This window comes from Hyperolius riggenbachi, chromosome 6 (assembly GCF_040937935.1).
Source record: "Hyperolius riggenbachi isolate aHypRig1 chromosome 6, aHypRig1.pri, whole genome shotgun sequence".
Classification (NCBI taxonomy): Eukaryota; Metazoa; Chordata; class Amphibia; order Anura; family Hyperoliidae; genus Hyperolius; species Hyperolius riggenbachi.
Genome location: NC_090651.1, coordinates 127,990,024 through 128,003,514, shown reverse-complemented (window position 1 = coordinate 128,003,514; position 13,491 = coordinate 127,990,024). Strand labels below are relative to the sequence as shown.

General features: G+C 45.9%; 1 long non-coding RNA gene across 2 annotated transcripts in view; it reads left to right on the top strand.

Moving 5' to 3' along the window:
• The window catches only part of LOC137522546 (uncharacterized), a 93,567-nt gene that overhangs the window by 70,358 nt on the left and 9,718 nt on the right, over positions 1-13,491 (top strand). The window contains exon 4 of one of the 2 annotated variants that reach the window (XR_011022329.1): positions 5,200-5,282. The exons of the other annotated variant lie outside the window; for it this stretch is intronic. This is a non-coding gene — a long non-coding RNA (uncharacterized lncRNA). Of the gene's footprint in view, positions 1-5,199; positions 5,283-13,491 lie in introns of those variants that run through there. 2 annotated transcript variants of the gene reach the window in all.

The following is a 13,491-nucleotide window of genomic DNA, read 5'->3' as shown; positions in this document are numbered from 1 at the left end:
CACTCTCTAGAGAGGCCCTTCTTAAATGGGAACCCCCGGATGGTCCCAACCTTTCACCGGGCTCCCCCCTGTGGAACACTGTCACCGCTCACATCAAGTATCTCTCCACCAAGCCAGCCACAAACAAACGCCGCCACAGAGGAAGGAGGGCGGGGGCTCAGGTCCGACTCAAAAGGAAAGGCCTACGCTCACCTGTCCCTGCCATCCTACTAGCTAACGTCTGCTCACTCCCCAACAAACTGGATGAGCTGCTCCTCCTACTCGGTAGCAAACCCCAGATCAGCAAGTATACCCCTGTTCTCTGTTTCACCGAAACCTGGCTGTGCGACAGCATTCCCGACAACTCTCTGCATGTACCAGGCTACGACCTCCTAAGAGCAGACCGTGACGCAGCCCTCTCTGGGAAAACGAGAGGAGGTGGTGTATGCTTTTACATAAACTCCTCCTGGTGCTCCGACACCACCACTCTCCACAAGGCCTGCACTCCTGATGTTGAGATCTTTGCTATAAACTGCAGGCCTCGGTACTCCCCTAGGGAGTTCTCTTCCCTTGTCCTCGTGGGGGTCTACATCCCTCCCGACGCATGCTCCAAGACTGCCCTGCAGGTACTCAGTGACTGCATCTCGTGCTGGGAAACAGCCCATCCGGAGGCCCTGTTCATCATCTTGGGCGACTTCAATAAGGCGAACCTTCGGCATGTGTTGCCCCGCTACCGGCAGCACATCACCTGTCCTACCAGGAACTGTAACATCCTGGACCACTGCTATACGGTCCAAAAGTGTGCTTACAAGGCCATCCAAGGAGCCCCCCTTGGGAACTCTGACCACAACACGATACACCTGATCCCCACCTACAGGAGGCTCCTGGAGACCTCAAAGCCCATCGTCAAAACCTCAAAGAAATGGACAGAGGACGCCAAACTGGAGCTCCAAGCTTGCTTTGAAACCACCGACTGGTCGGCCCTGGAGGCACCCACCCTTGACGAATGGGCCGAGAATGTCACCTCCTACATTAGCTTCTGCGAAGAAGCGTGTATTCCGTCGAAGTCTTTCAGAGTCTATCCCAACGACAAGCCCTGGTTCAACGACAGGCTCCGCCGGCTTCGGAAACGCAAAGAGGAAGCGCACAGGTCGGGCTCTTCAGAGGAATTCAGAGAGGCCAGGCACGCCCTGAAAAGAGAACTGCGTCTGGCAAAAAGGGCCTACGCCGAAAAGCTGGGGCTCTGCCTCCAGTCGACCAACACACGGGAGGTATGGAAGGGCCTGAGAGCAGCCACGAACTTCAAACCGGCTCCCCAAACGGTGACCCCTAGCCCCCGACTGGTGGAGGAGCTCAACGAGTTCTACTGCAGGTTCGAGAAACCTCCCAACCAGCCCGCGAGCCAAACATCTCCGACCCCCCCCTCGGGTGAACTTGTCGCCCTGGCACCGGGTGCTGTTCAGGAATCAGAGGTACTCCGGCACCTCCGCAAGCTGAACCCCAGGAAATCTTCCGGCCCTGACGGTGTGTCGTCCATCTGCTTGCGTACCTGTGCCGATCAGCTAGCCCCTGTGCTCACCTCCTTATTTAAGCAGTCATTATCTGGTGGTACAGTCCCCTCCTGTTTTAAGAGGTCTAAAATTGTACCGGTCCCAAAGAAAACAGGCAGTACTGAGATAAATAACTTCCGACCAGTGGCCCTAACCTCAAATATCATGAAGCTCCTCGAGCGGCTGGTCCTTGCCCACCTGAAGAGGTCCACGGACTCCCTTTTAGACCCACTCCAATTTGCTTATAGGACTAACCGATCCGTGGAGGACGCCATCAATGTCAGCATGGCTCACATCACTGAGCACCTGGACAGCCCCGCCTCCTATGCTAGGATCCTGTTCCTAGACTTTAGCTCAGCGTTCAACACGATCTGCCCAGACATCCTGATCACCAATCTGACGCAGCTCGGAATTGATCCTTCTCTCCGAGCTTGGATCAAGGACTTCCTGACAAACAGAACGCAACAGGTGAAGCTTGGCAACTACTACTCCAGCGTCCGGACCACAAATACAGGGGCCCCACAAGGCTGTGTTTTGTCACCTCTGCTGTTCTCCCTCTATACCAACAACTGCATCTCATCCGCTGACTCTGTGAAGGTCATCAAGTTTGCAGACGACACCACCATCATCGGCCTTATTGGTAGCAACGGGGAGCACGAGTACCGCAGTGAAGTCGAGAGAATATGCAAATGGTGCAGCGACAACAACCTGGATCTCAACACAGCAAAGACTGTTGAACTAGTCGTTGACTTCAGGAGAAACCCTCCCCCCCTCCCACCTGTCCTCATTGGAGGGACAGAAGTCTCTAAGGTATCATCGGTTCGGTTCCTCGGCACGACTCACTAACAACCTGAAATGGGGGCTTAACACCACCAAAATTCAGAAGAAATCCCAGCAGCGGTTGTTCTTCCTGCGCCAACTGAAGAGATTTGGCATGCCCAGGGAGCTGCTGACCAGCTTCTATACCGCCACCACAGAATCTATCCTCTGCTCCTCTGTAATTGTCTGGTATGCAGGCGCAGCGGCAAGCGACAAACACAAGCTGCAGAGAGTCATAACTGACGCAGAGAAGATCATCGGCTCTCCTCTTCCTCCTCTTGATCTCCTCCACTCTTCTAGGATGAGAAAGAGGGCAACCATGATCTCCCGCGACCCCTCCTACCCAGGCAGCCACTACTTCAGGCTCCTCCCATTGGGCCGCCGCTACAGGACTTTACCATCCAAAACTACTAGGCGGAAAAACACCTTCTTCCCCCAGGCTGTTCGTCTACTGAACTCTAACCTTCCCCGGCCCGGCCTGAATCTCTAACTGCCGGGTCGGTCAGCCGACTCCTGCCTCTGCCTGCCCTGGTTCTTTATCCAGAAAGAGACTGTGGACGTTTTTAGTGCACCTTATTATTACCTGACTGCCCTGCACAGCAGTGATATGGCCAGAACGGTCCTTGACCACTGCATTCCTATTTTTGTATTTGTATATTGTATGCGTTTTGTATCTGTCTTTCTCTGTCTGTCTTTACACTGCCTATGCCATGTGTACCACAAATAATTCTGATTACAGCTCTTGCTGTACTTGGCGAAATAAAACTGATTCTGATTCTGATTCTGATTCTGATACCTGTTCTGTGAACCCACCCACCACTGCATACCTGTTCAGTGATCCTGCCACTGCATACCTGTTCTGTGAACCCACAACTGCATACCTGTTCTGTGAACCCACCCACCACTGCATACCTGTTCAGTGATCCTGCCACTGCATTCCTGTTCTGTGAACCCACCCACCACTGCATACCTGTTCAGTGATCCTGCCACTGCATACCTGTTCTGTGAACCCACCACTGCATACCTGTTCTGTGATCCTGCCACTGCATACCTGTTCTGTGAACCCACCCACCACTGCATACCTGTTCAGTGATCCTGCCACTGCATACCTGTTCTGTGAACCCACCACTGCATACCTGTTCTGTGAACCCACCACTGCATACCTGTTCTGTGAACCCACCCACCACTGCATACCTGTTCAGTGATCCTGCCACTGCATACCTGTTCTGTGAACCCACCCACCACTGCATACCTGTTCAGTGATCCTGCCACTGCATACCTGTTCTGTGAACCCACCACTGCATACCTGTTCTGTGAACCCACCACTGCATACCTGTTCTGTTCAGTGGACCCGCCACTGCATACCTGTTCTGTTCAGTGGACCCGCCACTGTATACCTGTTTAGTGAACCCGCCACTGCATACCTGTTCTGTTCAGTGAACAGTTTGGTGTGTCAGTGTGAAGCAGTACCTTAATTACACTACCTGATTGATGTATACACATGCAAGATGTTTTAAAGCACTTTAGGCCTGTCATTTAGCATTCAATATGATTTCTGCCCTTAAAACGCTGCTTTGCGTCAAATCCAGATTTTTCCTGGGGACTTTTGGCGTGTATCCCATTCCGCCATGCCCCCCTCCAGGTGTTAGACCCCTTGAAACATCTTTTCCATCACTTTTGTGGCCAGCATAATTATTTTTTTTTTTCAAAGTTCGCATCCCCATTGAAGTCTATTGCGGTTCGCGAACTTTAACGCGAACCGAACCTTCCGCGGAAGTTCGCGAACCTGGTTCGCGAACCTAAAATCGGAGGTTCGGCCCATCTCTAGTGGGTTGTGTTTAGTTTATGATAAGTTTGGGGTTTTGTAGGGTGTAACACTCACTGGAATTGTGAGACGGTTGGGGATCACTTAGTGGGGATAATAATATTCTCAAAAATTTAGCCCTAATTTAGGGCTAGGAGGGGTTGGAGGCCAGTCATCATTTTGAATAGGTATGACTAGAAGAAATAGATACAAGCAGATCTGATATATATATATATAAAATGAAGAAAACATTTATGCCTGGACAGCTTTAAGAAAATATATGTTAAGTGGATAGGAAGAAGTCAATTGTATGGTTTCTGCATCATGCACTGCGCGCTCCACAATAACGTGATATATGTTATATATGGAAATGGTGGGAGGTGGCGATAGTGTTAAATAAGAGTATATATCATCATAGATTGGTTGTAGCCATGTTCGAACAATGGGCAGGGGTGAGATTGATTGTAAGGGTCCTACACACGTTGGCACCCAGGGAGGCTAAAAGGTTGGGCACAATTTAGATTTGCATGAGCAGGGGATAGGATAACGTAGGTATATGGTTGCCAAGCAACTGGGAAGCCTTCCGCTCGGAAAGAGCGATGATGACGGGCGGTGGGAGGTAGCCTATCAGAGGCAGAAGTGGCTGTATTGCATCACTTCCGGCTGGCGAGCGGCGACCAATGAGCGAGGGTGTTCCACCTAGCTCACTTCCGGGGCAAAGAGTGGGAGGTGGGAGGGAGATCTACCGCAACGGGTATAAAGTTTTAGACATTTGGGGGCCGCGCAAGCTTCTGATGAGTCGTTTTATACGACGAAACTAGTCAAGCATACGTGGTTACTGTATCCACCATGGAGAGGGACGTGAGAGCCAGGAGGGAGGCTTAGGAGATAGCGCCATCCAGCCGACCCGGCGGCCAACGTTTGGGGTGGAGCCCATTAAAACTCTGTACGAATCTCCACGGCTTGGTTTGTAAGTGTACATCTTTTACATATTAAAATTGATTTTATGGTTTTACGCTATGAAAGCTTTGCCTTGTTTTATCTGAGGTGATGTGGACTAGACACAGAGGAAGCAAAAGATCTACTTGTCCGTATATGGCAGGGGGCCGCCAGATGACCCCATAGGCGCTAAAGACCCATCTGACAGAGGGTCTTATTCTAACGGTGAGTGGCCACTGCTTGGGGTGTGGTGGTGGTTTTCTCACTGAAGTGGAGCTTACTGCACCTGCGATAGAAGAGGACATAGATCTGTGTAGACTTGCACATTGCTGAGCATCCTTTTAATTGGAAGGACTGTGTACTAGGACATTTGAGCGCAGCTTTATCTTTGTGTGTATTGTATTAGTTTTTTAAGCAGCGCACCACCATTAGTAACACACCTGTGTGTATCAGTGCAGTATTTTGGTGTTTTTTATTAACTTCAGGTTCTGGCCGTAACATATCTATATATATAAGTGGCATCACTTTCCCCTGCACTGCAGTTATGGCAAATCAATGCCTGCGAGCCAGCCCTGCCCTCTCTTCTGCCTCTACAAGTTTTTCTTTGAGAAGCAGAGGGCAGAGCTTTATCTGGTTTATTTTTGGAAAGACAGGAGAGCAATGATTTGTCTTTTATTTATTTATTTTTTTTAACTGTTTGAGGAAAACATTTGGTCAGAACCCTGAACAGCATCTCCTGCGTCAGCAATGGGAAGTCCCCATCTAAGGCAAGAGTAGCTACCTCAAGTAGCAGGCAGGGGCTATAACTGCAGGGGAGCAGCCTCTGCAACCACTGGGACTGGGGGGCCAGAGCTGTGAGGGGACTCCAACTGCTAACCCTCACATCCTCCAATAGAGGGGTTCATCCTACAGATCAGGGCCCATATGCAATTCACTTTTTCTCCTGAGTTTTCTCCTAGGTGATATTTTTACACCTTGTTAAAAAATCCCTTGTAAGCCATCGATTACAAAATCCTGAAAAGTTATTTTAAAAAGTTGAAGTTGAAAAATTAAAAATTAAATTTTTTTTAAAAAGTTAAAAAGTTGAAGCTGAAAAATGATCTCCTAGGAGAAAACTTAGGTGAAAAAGTGAATTGCTTATGGCCCTATGTGTTTTTGTGGCTATACTTGTTATGGGTGTAAAGATTATATGATTATGGGGGCCGCAAAGTTTTTCTAGGGAGTCCATGATTTGTAGTTAGGCCCCTGATATCATATACTGCAGCTGTGCCATGTTACCAGATACCTGGAGTGAGAGGGATATGGAGGCTGCCATATTTATATCCTTTTAAACAATACCAGTTGCAATGCAAATTGCCTGGCTGTCCTGCAGATCCTCTGCCTCAGACCACAGACCCTGAACAAGCATGCAGGTGAGATATTTGTGACTGAAGTTTGACTGGATTTGCTGAATGCTTTTTTCTGGTAGGCGATTCAGACACTACTGCAGCCAAAGAGATCAGCAGGACTGCCAGGCAACTGGTATTGTTTAGAAGGGAATAAATACGTCAGCCACCATATCCCTCTCACTTCAGATGCACATTTCAAACCTTGTTTAAAGCCTCAATTCGCCTTCATTTTTTTTTCTAATTGTATATTACAGACCTGTCATTATTTTAACCAATTCCTTCCTGGATCTGGGCACCTGTGATCCATTGCAGGCTGTAAATTAAATGCATATGGTTTTCCAAGGTTGTTTGCGATTTTTCAGATTGCGGTAACTCAAACTGCTGTGCGATTTAAAATCACAGCAAAAGCACAAAACGCAAATGCACACAAATGATGTGCGATTCCTAAATTCACTACAATGGCCAGTTCTGAAGTGCATGTTTTGACATGTGCTGCAAAATGCACCAATGCTCCCTGCCTTAGAGAAACCGAGGCTTTTTTTTTTTTACTAAAGATAATAGGATAATAGGACACAGAGGCATGTTCTCTGCACAATGACATGCCTCTGAGTCCTTCTATTGCTGTTGCCTCCCTTACCAGGCGCTGCTGTCGCCCCTGCAAAATAACGTCAGGCTAGTGACAGTCTGATTGTCCACTGAATGGCTCCCCGCCTCTATCAGCTTCCTCCAATCGGAAGCCGTGAGCCAGAAGTGCTTCCAATTGGAGGAAGCTGACAGAGGGGGGGGGGGGGGCATTCAATGGAGAAGGCAGGGGAGGCAATGCAGGGGGAGGCGGAGGAGGACACTGATTGACAACTGGCAGGTAAACAGCAAGCTAGTGACAATAAGATTGTTGCTAGCCTGGCGCTATTTTGCAGGGGGGACTAGTAACGGCAATAGAAGGACACAGAGGCATGGCAATGTGCATAGAACATGCCTCTGTGTCCTATTACCTAATTTACCTTTAGTAAAAAAAGCCTTGAGTTTTCTTTAAATTTGCATTGTTGTAAACACAAAATGCTTGCAATATGATTTAACCACTCTGTGCTGAGGCTGCAGTATATTCATGTTGTTTCTGGCACCTGATTTGCTAGAATGTTGTGAATGTTAGTCTGCAGTTGAGATGAGCACAGTGCGCATATTGAGCCATCGCTGCAGACGCCAGGAGGGTGAGTTATACTTACAGCCATGCTTCTACCTGCTGATCTCTGCAAGGGGGGTGCTGGGGAGATCACTAGACTAACAGGGATAAGGGGTTACTAACCGGGAATTCTTAAAGGGATAAAGGATGGTACCACCAGACACCAGGGAATTCTTAAAGGGGAAGGGGGATACCACTATACGCCAAGGAATGCTTAAAGGAGAAAAGGGCTACTACTAGATTACCAAGGAATCCTTAAAAGGGGTAAAGTCAGTACCATTAGGCTACAAAGGAATCCCTTAAAGAGGAAGGACCATTAGACTACCAGGGAAAGCTATTGGGGTGCAGGGTGAGGCATTAGAAAACCAGGGAAGGCTGTGTGAAAGAGGGGGACCCCTGGACTAAAAAGGGAAAGCCCTAAAGGGGCAGAGGGACCACTAAATTACCAGGGCTTACTTTAACCTCTTCCCGACTGCCTAACGCCGATAGGCATTGGGAAGATTGCAGGCCCAGGACCGCGTAATGCTGTAAGGTGCCAAGAGTGGTGGGCGGAGATTAGCAGGGATCGCGCGCACATCCCCGCTTGAGTGACGGAGCTTGGCTCCATCAAAAGTCTATTTGGAAAGAACAACCGCCACTCAAAACGATCTTTTACTGCAAACTTCAAAACTTTTTATTGTAGAGAGAAAAAATCATAGAAACCACCCTGTAAAACAAAGAACCCCCATAAAAACAAGATGTGGGCATCATTCTAGGAGTACTCCTGGAACACTCACACGCCTCAGATAACCACTCATGCGCACACAGACTGGTCGGCCGACCTTATTGACTGATGCAGATGAAAGATTGGGGAGCGCGGAAAACTTCAACTTTGGAATGAGAACAATATTTCCACATGAATACTAATATCCTCCTATAAGGCTTCTCATCAGCATGGAAAAAATAGTTCATTCATAGAAAAAGAAGCAACAGAAGCGTCCGTTTGCCAGCACGGAATTGCCCATGGAAACAACATCCCAACGATGTATTGCATCAAACATGTAAAGGCTATGTTAGCCGTACTTTACCAGTCTTCACACAGGATTAGGCGAGGTCCCAATGTGCCTCAGAGTCCCTCATTAAGATCCTCCACGGCGTCTCGCGGTCGCAGGTACCTGCTCCGTGATCCGGCTCGCTGCAATGCCTCCCGGCTCACCACGCTTTTCGCTAGTCTAACGGGTGTGCGTACGTCTCTGAACCAGGCAGTTCCTCCAGCCCCTCATCCTCAAGCCTCGCCCACATACGTTACGCCCACCATCACATGGGCTTCGTCAGTGTGATGCTGCGCAGCATCACACTGACGAAGCCCACGTTACGTATGTGGGCGAGGCTTGAGGATGAGGGGCTGGAGGAACTGCCTGGTTCAGAGACGTACGCACGCCCGTTAGACTAGCGGAAAGCGTGGTGAGCCGGGAGGCATTGCAGCGAGCCGGATCACGGAGCAGGTCTATCAGACTATTGCCATCTATTTACATTGTACAGAGCTGCGATCTACTGCAGCACTGTACTGGGGACAGCCCTGTTACTCGGCTGTCCCCTGGAGTGGCCCACAGCAATCGCTCTCATAGGCTGATGCCTATGAGACGATTGTGGGGATTGGCTATTGGGGGGGTTAAAAGAAATAGTACATTTTATTTAAAAAAACAACAACAATTAAATAAAAAAACAAAAGACAGCAGCAGCGATCAGAGCCCACCAGAAGAAAGCTCAATTGGATCCATTTGTATGCTGAGTTGTATGACTCTGCAGCCAGCTATTAAAGCTGCAGAGCACTGAATTGTAACAAATAATGTGGTGACTGGGGGAAGGAGGGGGGAGCTTGGGGAAGCCTGTGGTCCTTAAGTGGTTACAGTGGAAGGAACAAGACTACACAGAAAAAATCTATGAAGGGGAGGGGGCCACTAACCTCAGGGAATTATATAAATAAGAAAGGGAACCACTATAATTACATCTTACTTTAACAATTACATATAGCCACATAACCTCACCCCTTGCATATAAAGTGAATAATTACGCTTTTTATAAACCTTTTATTCCCCTTGATTACTTTTACACATGATTTTATTATTATAGTAGTACTAGGAAAAAAAAAGCAAAAGTGTAATGCAGAAAACTAGAGCTTTATTACAAAATTGAATACCACCACCATACAACAGAAACAAAATGTAAGTGTTATAGTAAATGGCATAAATAGCCAAATTTAAAAGAGTTTATTTTACAACAATAAAAGGGGAAAAGTGAAAAACTATACTTTTTTTTACATATATAGGAAATAAAATAATTCCTGAGAAAAAAGCACCCCGAGAAAGTCTAGTTTCTCCTAAAAAAAAATCCCTTAGGTGTCATAAGTAGTGATAAAGTTATGTATTACATTAATCCATTAAATAGGGGCATAGCTATAATGTCACAATTGAAAAGTGGTTAATGAATATTGTTTATAACTGAATTTTTATTAAAATCAGGTTATGCAAAATAAAGCTGAACTAGTTTTAACGTATACCTCAGAGAAGTTTTTTATTCTGTACTTAATAAAATCGGAACCAACACTGTGCTCTTTCCTGCTGTCTGTGGACTTTATAGGGAGGTTTTCCCTCCCTTTCTGTCTCAAACACTAAAATGTATATTAGGATAGCCCACAAAAAAGAGGGAAAAATCATTGCATGCATGCATGTGTGCGTTCATTTATTATTTTAGTAGTTTTTTTTTGTATTTTAACAGTATTTATATAGCGCTGGCATCTTCCACAGCATATTGTCTTGTCACATAACTGTCCCTCAGAGAGGCTCACAATGTAATCCCTACCCCTTATCCCTACTATCCAGAGATGGATTGAGATGTAATGGGGCCTGAGGCAACGTAGTAGATTTGAGGCCCCCTTCTGGTCTTTTTGGTAAGCTGAAGTGGAGAGAGGTCAGAGAAGGTGGCTGGTGGGCCCCTTAACACAAACTAGGCCCCAGGCATCTGCCTAGGTTGCTCTGTATGTATTGTGTAATGTATGTATCATAGTCTAGGGCCAATTTAGGGGAAGTCAATTAACTTATCTGTATGCTTTTGGGATGCAGAGTGCTTGGAAGAAACCCCTGCAGGCATGGGGAAGATACAAACTCGGTGCAGAGAGTGCCCTGGCTGGGATTTGTACCGGGGACACAACACCGCAAGGGCGTGTGTGTGTGTGTGTGTGTTCGTGCGTGTGTGGGGTGTGTGTGAGGTGTGTGTGTGTGTGAGTGTATGTGTGTGTGTGTGTGTGTGTGTGTGTGTGTGTGTGTGTGTGTGTGTGTGTGTGTGTGTGTGTGTGTGTGTGTGTGTGGTGTGTGTGTGTGTGTGTGTGGTGTGTGTGTGGTGTGTGTGTGCGTGCGCGTGCGTGCGTGTGGTGTGTGTGGTGTGTGTGTGTGTGTGTTTGTGTGTCAGGGTAGTTGGACCCTGTGGAGTCACAGGCAGAAATAAAACAACTAGCAGGTTCTGAAAAAAGAGTGGGTTTAGTTAGTTCTCCATGGACTTGGACTTCTCTTGGTGTGATTATGTTAGTACAATCCTTGTTTATAAAAATAACTGTTAGTCTAAAGCTAGTCACCCACATGCTTATTCAATAGAAACACCATAATTTAAATACATTTAAAAAATAATAATTTTAATATTTAACCACTTTTGTTATGTTCATAAATTATCATTTTCCAGCTAAAATTATAGCATAAACGGTACATATATATATATATATATTTTACAGCCTTAAAGAGATGAATCAGTTTTTACTTTAATTTTGGTTAGATTCTTAACTGAATCATTTTCTGATAACACACATTGTATTTATTTTCTGTATTTATATAATAACAATATTTTTAACAGCATTTCACAGAATACAAAAGACCATTCACATCTTTTCCTCTCTCCAGATAAGTTCACAATGAACCAGTTATTTTCTGTTAAAGGGACACCCTCATGAAAAACGTTATACATTTAAATGTTGCATATACAAATACATACTGTATAGCATGTTCTCGAGTAAAATGTACTGTAATTAACTTTTTTTTTACTATGTAGTTAATACTTACAATAGGTAGCATTAATTTGACACCTGTGAAACTGTGAACAGCAAGTTGTGGACTAGTCCATCTCCTCTTGGGGAAATCTCAGAATTTCCTTTATTACCAAAAGTACTCAATGGACAGAAGTAGCACAGTTCAACTGCCATGACAGTGTGCACACAAGTAGGTAGGCTGACAAACATTTTTGAATAGATATTTTCCAAGGAGAGGTTTTTTTAAAAGAATAGTGGAAACTTTAAGAATCTCCCATAAGGAAATTCATCAGTCCAAACGTGTCCATAATATGTTCAGAACCATCAGGTTAATAATACTGAATGTAAGTGGTAGTTAGAAATCACTTACAGTGCATTTTACTCTGTGACAAAATGTACATATCATATGACTGTCTACACATGTATTTTAAATGTCACAGTTTTTTTGTGATAGTGGTCCTTTAACTTTGGCTTTGTTTATAAGAATACAGGAAAATTCATCCACACCGCATTTAGGAATGGTCAGTGAATGCTCCTCCCCTTTTGTGCTGTCTTCTCCCCAACTACTCAGTGCAAAAGGACTGATCTAAACAGCTCAAGTGTTTTTGCAGGCAACACTTTTTTATAGGCTATCTGTGGCTAGACCAGGCATGGGCATGGGCAAACTTGGCCCTCCAGCTGTTAAGGAACTACAAGCCCCACAATGCATTGCAGGAGTCTGACAGCCACAGTCATGACTCATAAAGGCAAATGCATTGTGGGACCTGTAGTTCCTTAACAGCTGGAGGGCCAAGTTTGCCCATGATTGACCATGGTTACCATAGTACTCCTCCCAGGATTCCCTCATCATCCTTCCACCACAAGGATGCCAGCCACCAGGGAACATCTCAAGTGCTGGTTTCATGGCTGCATTTGAGTGTGGCTCTCTGCAGTAATTAACCACACACTGTGCATTGCTTTCCTATAGGGTGTGTTGCCAAATTATCCAGTACATAAAAAATGCAGTAGGCACTAGGCAAACGATTGATCTCCTGCAACACATCAAGCGGGTGTTAATGATCACCAGTTCTATGAATAGGTTTCATGCTGGCCTGGATTTTGCTGAGGGTTTTTTTTTTTCATTATTTTTAATCTATTGATTAAATGAGGAATAGAGAGTTATATGTGAATGAGCTGGTAGCAGTGAACACATTTTGCCTGAAATTATCTTCTGACTGCCTTAAATGACAGTTTACTCAAGATCACAGTATATGTATGCAGCTTGGCGCTGAGTCTAGCAAAAAGTTTAGTCTTATGGAGAAGGGCGGGGGGAGGACAAGCAAGAGGCATCCCACTACAGTCACAATATAACAGCAATCAGTTAACAATTTTCCAGCTCGACACATAATAAAGAGGAGGTTCCCAATGCAGGGCATGGAGATGCTTGTGCAAAAATTATGAATGAATTGCAGCAAAAGTCTCCTGTGTGTACATAGCTTATGGGTTGCTAAATGAGTATGATTAGTGTTAGCCAAGTCAAAGGAATGAATTAAGGTTAGGTCTAGTTATTTTATGTTGGCTACTCTTCCTTAAAAAGGATCTTTAACCCAGGATTGAACTCAGAGCCGGGCCGAGGCATAGGCTGGAGAGGCTCCAGCCTCAGGGCGCAGTGTAGGAGGGGGCGCACAATTCATTCAGCTGTCATTCCTAATTGTGTTTGAAGCAGAAAGAAATAAGAAAAGGGGATACATAGCAGTGACTGCAAGCCAGATAACTAGATATTAAGGTGTTGGGGAGGT